Consider the following 8,458-nt stretch of genomic DNA (forward strand, 5'->3'; position numbering starts at 1 on the left):
TCGGTTCTTCTATTCTTCAGTCTGGCTCGCCTTTAGTCCTGCCAGGTATTCAGGAGAGTGTTGAGTTTCCCTGCGATACACTGTTCCTCTGTGTTGTAAACCACAGTCCTTATTTTAAGGCAGGCTGGACTTTTTCCTTGGCCTGCCTTATTTTGTATTTAGCAAAGAATCAGTTTGTGGCTCAGCCTCTGGGTGGCAGTGTTCTGGGCTTGGCCTCTGAGGCTATATGGCATTGAAAATCCCTCTATAGGCCAGGCCCTGTTAACTCCCAGGGGCTGATTAGATTATTTTAATCCTTGCTCTCATTCAGGGTGGAATCTGGGTGTGGCTGTGCTCCTTGCCTGGGGGCTGGGGGGAGGAGTCTCACTCTGCAGAGAGAATGACTGCCCCAGTCCTGGGCTAAGGGGCGACTCAGCACTCAATTCGCTGGTCCCCCCTCTCTCCTCAGTCTCTCCCCAGATTCCAAACCTCCGCACCTTTTCCCTCTCTTCAGCACGGTGAGTGCCCGTATCCAAAATGTCCCATGAACAGGATTCGGCGAGAATAAACAAACAAACGCCGGCCACGGAAACGGGGACGGCTTGGTTTCTGTAAACTCTTCAATTACGGGCACTGATAGTCAGATCAGCTCTTCAGGCTGCCCCTTTTAGGCTCAGTCCTCCGTGCTCACAGAACCCAGCTCTCAAATCCCCCGGGCGGCGCCAGGAATCCCGCGGCTCTCCCCTCCCCAGTCAGGGGCTGTGCCTGTCCCAAGGGACGTGGCTGTCTGCCACGCGGTCTCCCTCCAACCGTCTGGGCTCAGAGGGCCGGCAAATTTTCCTGCACAAATCCCTGGGTTCCTTTTACCTTTCCAGGGGAGTTCTGCTCTTCCCGGCTGCAAACCGTCTCACCAGCTGAGCCCTTTCGCCAACTCGGGGTGGGTGCTATTAGTTTCAGCTGCTCACTCCATTTGCTCCAGAACACGACCTGGGACGCGTCTGCCTATATCGCCGCAATCTTCTAGAGCACGACTGTATGTGTTTTCTGATGGTCTTAGGCGACGCTTGTGAAAGGGCCGTTCAATCCCCAAAGGGGTCGCAACCCACAGGTTGAGAACCACTGCCTTAGAGTATATAATACATGCTATGTGTGGGTTCATGACAGCTTATGAGAAGGTTAGAAGCTTACAACAGTACATGTTTATTGTCTGATATTATCTTTGGATCAGGAATTGGGCATGTCTTAGTTGTTTCCTTATCTGTGGTTTTATAAGCCTAGAACCAAGGTCTTCACCAGCCTGCTTTCTCATCAGAATCTCAGAGTTCTATTCCAAGCTCATTCAGGCTGTTGGCATAATTTAGTTCCTTGTGGTTGTGAGACTGAGGACCTCAGCTCCCAGAGGCCAGCCCTCTTTGTTGCCATTCTGAAAGCTGTGAGGAGTGAGGTGGTATCTCATTGTGGTTTTATGGTTACCCCGATATATTCATTCTTAGTTACTCCATTAGTGACATCTAAATTTACCCAATGGGGTTATTTTACAATGGGGTCAGGACAGCTTATCTCGAGATATTTGAGCATCAGTTTTTGCCTCTTGGTCATGGTAAGGACAGTGAACTAACCAACCAACTAACTAACTAACTAATTATTTATGGTAAGGATTTTTTTTTTAAGTTCAAAAGACTCAAAGGCCAATTTGTTTATTGATAACTTACAGTGGAGATAATTGGTTAGACATCCTGTCTCCATTATTATGACCAAACTCTGCAGGAAACTTCTGCCTCAGCTCTCCTGAAACCAAATTTCATCACATAAATATCAGATCAAATATCAGCAGTTTTATCCAGAGAAAAATTATCTTTGTGTAAATAAGAATAACATTGGGAAGTTTATTCCTGGATGTTTCTCAGTCCCCAACTCAATTGAATTCTCTTTCACCTGCTGTATCGGACGATTTTCCCTTATTAAAAGCATTATATAAGTATGCTCATTGGTGCCTTATCATCTCTTTACATATTTGGAAATATTGTAAATATTTACCCACCCTTTACATTTCCGTAATTTTGGAGTTTTTGAATTTTTTCTCTTTGTATCTTCAAAGCATTTTATAAAAAAATGAATCATAAATGTTTTTAGCTTTGTGGGCTAGTCTCTGTTGAAACCCTGCCATTGCAGTGCAAAAAGAAAACATAGATAGTATGGAAATGAATGGTTTAGCTGTGTTACAAGGGAATTTTATTTAGAAAAATAAATGGTGGGACAAATTTGCTCCACAGGCCATAGTTTGCCAATTCATGTCAAGGTGTGTGAAATGAGATTATATAGGCACCAACCCTACTCTCTACATTGCCTTCTCCTTTCTTAGGTCACATAGTAACAATTGTAAATGTACTTATAAATTTCACAGTTCTCAAAGAGGTGTGTCTTATATTATCAGTCTTTGTTTATTATAAAGGTGAAAATCCATAAAGTGTGCATTACAGCCAAATGCTAGATGTTCACCAATGATTCCCACTTTCAAATTCATGTAACTTTGTATAAATTCCTCCCACGTTGTCTCACAGTTGATATGTGTGACCAGTGAAAGACAGTGGAAATGATGGTATTCCACTTCTGAGTCTAGTTCATAAAAGGTGGTGTGGCTTCTTCCTTCTTTTTCTCTTTCAGGTCATTTGACACGGGAATGCCAGCCATCATATCAGCAGCAGCCCTGTTGAAAGGACCATGTGACAAGAAGCCAAAACCTCTTTGTTGAATTGTACACTTGAAACCTTATGGTTTTGTGAACCAAGGTCACCCCAATAAATTCAATTTAAAAAGAAATATAGTCTTTTTTAGTAGCTCTGTAATGAGTATGTCTTGCAAGCCAATTTTCCAGCTCTACTCAAGCCTTCAGATAACAGAGTCCCAGCTATCTTGACAGTCACCTAATGAGAGAACCTGAGTCATATCCATCCTAAGTTGTTCAAGGATTCCCAACCCTCAGAAACTGCGATATAATGTCTTTATTCTTTGAAGCTGCTATTTGTTGGAGCTAGTGGTAGACTCTCAGTCATAAAGACCTATATTGAACTAACCGGTTTGGCTCAGTGGATAGAGCGTCAGCCTGTGGACTCAAGGGTCCCAGGTTCGATTCCGGCCAAGGGCATGTACCTTGATTGCGGGCACATCCCCAGTAGGGAGTGTGCAGGAGGGAGCTGATTGATGTTTCTCTCTCATCAATGTTTCTAACTCTTTATTCCTTTCCCTTCCTCTCTGTAAAAAATCAATAATATATATATTTTAAAAGACCTATCTTAAAAAAATAAAAGGAAACTTACAAAAGCAAACAAATTATTATTGAAAGAAGTCAACAATTTCCCAAAGTTCATCCTCCTAGAAGTTTCATGCTTAAAAATTTCTTTTATATAGTCATTACTCTTCATTTTGTTTTCAGTAAAGTTGGCCCCATTCCAGTATCCAAATTGGGCCCCAACTGATTCACATCAATCATTTGTTTTATTCATCAGCCACAGTAATTTACATCAAGCCTAGTTGTTGTTAAGAAGATGAAGATGAGTCCTTGGATGTCCTTTACAAGAACACAAGGAAGATAAGATAGATACAAAATAATTTATATTACATTGTTCTTGTTATACAAATTTCAAAACCAGGCAAAACTAAACTATAGTTCACATTAGATGTGAAGATCATGTGAGAGGTAAAGATGGTGGTATGTATGGAAAGAGAAAGAAGATGGTAACTGGAAATTTATAGGAGGAAAGATCTTTGTGACCCTGGAAATTTTCTATTTCTTGACATGGGTTTTAGTTGCATGGGTTTTGAATCTGATGGTCATTAAACTGTATGTTTTTATTAATTTTAATATATAAATTACATATATATATTAATATATTTTATTGATTTTCCACAGAGAGGAAAGGAGAGAAATAGAGAGTTAGAAATATCGATGAGAGAGAAACATCGATCAGCTGCCTCCTGCACATCTCCCACTGGGGATGTGCCCGCAACCCAGGTACATGCCCTTGACCGGGATCAAACCCGGGATCCTTGAGTCTGCAGGCCGACGCTCCATCCACTGAGCCAAACTGGTTTCAGCGATATATAAATTATATTTTATTCAAAAGGGTTAGAAGAGACAATGTAGGTTGAATTTTTTTGTCTTAAATAGGTTTCGATATGAGGCAGGTCTTGTATCCATTTCTCACTTTATTGTAACCAGAGTTGTGTATTTCCAAGCCTTGCTCAAATTTTAATTTTAATATGAGTCCTTTTTCCTCATTTCTTTCTGAGGAAGTATCTCCTTGCTCTGTGACTTTGTTCTATTCAAGAGTGGATTAGAGAAAGATTCAAGTATTACCTCATTCCTAATGATACACAAATTTTAATCATTAGCTGGGGTCTCTGTGATTGTCAGAGTTCCAGTGTATTTCAGCTACAGAGCAGAGATGAGTCAATATTTGCTCAAACCAAGTATCACAATATCACCTTTGGGGGACATTGAAAAATACTTCAAAATTAAGCTGAACACATTTGTTGTTGTTGCTGTTGTTAATTCTAAGCTGAGGATATTTTGTCCATTAGTTTTTAGAAAGAGTGGAAGAAAGGGAGGGAGGGGAAGAGAGAAACATCAATGTGATTGATTGCCTCCTACACGTGCTCCTACTGGCGCCTGGGATCAAACTTGCAACCCAGATTCGTTCCCTTGACCGTGAATCAAACCTCATGACCTTTTGGTGTGTAGGCTGATGCTCTATCCACTGAGGCACACTGGCCATGGCTAAGCTGAACACTTTTAATTTGTTTGATATTGAATGGACTTTTGAACAAATTATCTGGTTACTACTTTTCTTTGAAATACTCATTATAAAACTGACATAAGTGTCTTCAGAAATTATATGAATAGCATAAAATTGAAGTTTTTGGTAAAAGGTTATAAAACACTTGGGTTAATATATAAGAAATAAAAATAAGTCATCTATACTAATAAAAGGGTAATATGCTAATTAGACCAGGCATCTTCTGGACGTCCTTCCAGACAAAGTCACAGTGGCAGGTGCCAAGGCAGAGGTGGTTAGGGGTGATCAGGCTGGCAGGCAGGTGAGCAGTTAGGAGCCAGAAGTCCCAGACTGTGAGAGGGAAGTCCGACTGCCAGTTTACTGGCAGTCAGATATCCTCCGAGGGGTCCTGGATTGGAGAGGGTGCAGGCTGAGCTGAGAAACCCCCCTCCCCAAGCATGAATTTCATGCACTTGGCCTCTAGTTTATTAAATATTAAGCTATAGATGCCTGTGTTTCTGTGAAAATGAAATCATCTAAATCATAAATAAATATATGTATTCAGTAGTCTTACCATTGGTACATCATTTAAGTAAATTTAATGAGTTCATTTTTTGTCCTTTAGGTAATTAGAGATAAAATAGGCCATCACAATTCTAATACATAGCTTCATTCATGACAGTAAAATTTCATTTGTTTCCATTGCTTTATTCAACAAAGTTGAATCATAATAATTTTAACTCATCACTTTCATTTGGTTTAAATTAATTAGCTTGTTCTATGTCTCTGAAATAACATGTGGGAGGCATAAAAATAAAAATTAATCTATCCTTTTAAGAAGGAAGTTCTTGTTATGGCTGCATTCTAAACCTGTGCTGAGTACACAAACTATAGCACATACCCACAAAGATGTCTTGAGATGGAGTCTCTAATTACTTAGGAAGGATGTGTGGTTTAAAACATTTAAATTCTAACCTCTCCTAAGAAAAGTGCAGTTTGCTGGTTATTCGTTCTCTATAACTTAATGTGAAAAAGTAATAATAAAAAAAAGAGAGAGAAATAAGCCATGTGATTTGGTGCATGAGGATAAATGGCTGAGTCTGATGGAATACGTTCACTTCATTTAAAATGCTATGTGCTTAGAGTTGCACAAGCAACAGTATATAAACAAATCTTGTGTCATCGGGGCTGCAAGGAGAGGGATTCATTTCCTGTGTCTGACTCTGTTCCCAAGTGGGACTTTAGGAAGTCCCTACCCTCTTTGAACTGGGTCAGACACTCAGCAGCCAGTTCTGGGAAGATGGCTCTGCTTTCTCTCATAATTTAAGTGTCTCATAGTTTGACTGTTCCTCTGCTTTTTCTGAGTTTAAGCGAAGGTCTCAGCAAGCAATTCAAGGTTCATAGAATTGCACTACCAGTAAGCTCTCAGGGTGCGAAATTCGAGACAGGAAAACAAAGGACACAATAGTAATTTATCTCTATCCAGATTTCCCCAGTAGGCTCAAAGGATGAAAGTGTTCTTGTGCCATATGTGTTTTAACTTCTGTTCACTTGTAGGCTGGTGTGTACACACACACACACACACACACACACACACACACACATCTCTATTTCATTATCCTATACAGTGCAGGGAGTGGGGAAAGTGATGAAGTCAAAACAATTATATTTGAAAGAAATAGCTTATTTAGCTGTTTTTTCAGGAAAAACTCAATACTTATATGACTGAAAACAGAAGTTCTTACATTTTAACAAACCCTGCTCATTAATCTGCCACTAGAAGGCAGAGAAACACATCAAAGTCTATTTTATCTCACTGTAACAAATATCATATAAACAAATTTTAAACCATTCATATTAGTAACGATTCAATTTAGTTTTCTACTTTAAATAAAAAAGAAAAATTATTTTTTAAATCTCCTGATTTTATTACACGCAATTTGAACCTCTTGCTTTGAAACCATGGTTCACAAAGTGATTGCTTTCATATTTTCCCAAGAGAAACAAAATCTGTGCCCTGGTCACTTTTGTTCAGTATTTGTTTTTTACTTTTTCTCTTGGGTTTTCTTTTCTTTTTTTTTTTTATGTTTCTCAGTAAAGGAGTTACTCACTTGTCCTTTTTTTTCCTGATTAATTCAGAAAATTTGTTCCCTAAATATCATGAGTTGTAAAACTCACTTTTATGATAATGTTGCACATATATCTTAAGAAAATTGAATTGATATTCTTATTTCGCATTTAATTGTATCTTTCGAACACTGAAAATCCAAATTAAGGTACATATCATTTGATTTTTACTATTTTACCTTGGAATGAATCAATACAGGATAATGAAACACCTTCATTTATATTTCCAGGTATAAGGACAATGTGACCATCAAACCAAAACCATTTTACTTTAGAATAAAGTGATATATAAGAGAAATAAAATTAAGTTATATGATAATAGATGCAGAATATGAAAACCATATTTCAAAATATTTAAAGTCTAAAATAACATAAATTATACTTCTTGGAGATTTGATTTTTATTTCATTTTATTATCTATTTTTTTTTTTTTGCCAAAGGGAACCCTGCACATGCTTTAAAAATCCATAATACAGAAGTACTTATTTTGAAAATCAACAATTCTTTTTCCTACTATTCTTACCCTGGTTGGCCCCAAAGGGCAAATAATTCTCATTCTGGGTTTCCTACTTTTATCAACTTCCTCTGTAAAAATATAGAGAGGGTGTTTTATTATTTCCATTCAAGGATGAATTTTGGACTTCTTTTGTCTAACCAGACCAAGTTTCAGAAACAGTCTTCTCCCTGACCACAGGGTTAGAGCCTGTTCTTTAATTTCTTGATTACTATTATTCCTTTTCTCATGAGGTCTTACAAGGATTATTGGAATTGCAAGAAACAGTGTTGTCTGGTGGTCTTAAACAGGACGATGCCAACTCTTCCTACCGGGAATTATCTCCAGATAATGACAAGAACAGCTAGAATATGCCATGAGAGCAGAAAGTACATGATAATCTCTCACATGGAAGATGAAGTTTTTTCCCGGATGTTTAGTCTCTTCCCATTGTGATTCAAGGTTTTGATGAAGGGACATGCGGATTTGAGTGTTACCTGAGTGTCAGTCACCTAATGCATTCTCTCTTCTCACAGCATGTCTCCCTCACCCCCATCAGTAGCATCAGTCCTGCCACTCTTCTTGATCTTTCACCCTCCTCCATCATTTCCATTAGCCTACTCTTCTTTCTCCATGGCAGGAAAGTTTTTTGTAGCCTCATATTAAGAAATGGAAATCCCTTTTTCACACATTTCTTTTTTAAAACATGCATTTCAAAAGTCCCTGCATATTAGAGAGGCAAAAGGAGCTGTGATACTTACACATCAAGTCTTGAGATTCATTGGTGTGAGGACTGCTAAGCTTCTAACAGATCTAGGGGGAGATGAAGGCTCCAGGCACAGAGATGCAGAGATCTCCTGGTACAACAGACATTACCAGGGCCATGATAACTCAGCTGCAAGTGAAGATGGGTGCTAAGGGCTGTGTGATTATGGACATGAAAGAGTATGTATATTTCTCATGACCTATGTGGATGGAAGTTATCAATTCCTCAAGAAAGTAACATAAAGGATTAGCTTGTTAAATCCGACTCACAAGCATTCTCAGAGATTTTACTCAGTGTCAACCTTTGTTATAAATTTCA

The 8,458-nt window shown here is 38.7% G+C and overlaps 1 protein-coding gene across 1 annotated transcript in view; it reads left to right on the plus strand.

Annotated features, from left to right (window-relative positions):
- Nucleotides 1-2,769, plus strand: part of KLRD1 (killer cell lectin like receptor D1) — a 16,278-nt gene extending 13,509 nt beyond the window's left edge. The window contains exon 7 of the mRNA XM_015571177.1: nt 2,644-2,769. The gene's annotated coding sequence lies outside the window, so the exon portion shown is untranslated. The remainder of the gene's footprint in view (nt 1-2,643) is intronic.
- Nucleotides 2,770-8,458: the final 5,689 nt, after the last annotated feature.

The sequence above is a fragment of the Myotis davidii genome, unplaced genomic scaffold (assembly GCF_000327345.1).
Source record: "Myotis davidii unplaced genomic scaffold, ASM32734v1 scaffold188, whole genome shotgun sequence".
Classification (NCBI taxonomy): domain Eukaryota; kingdom Metazoa; phylum Chordata; class Mammalia; order Chiroptera; family Vespertilionidae; genus Myotis; species Myotis davidii.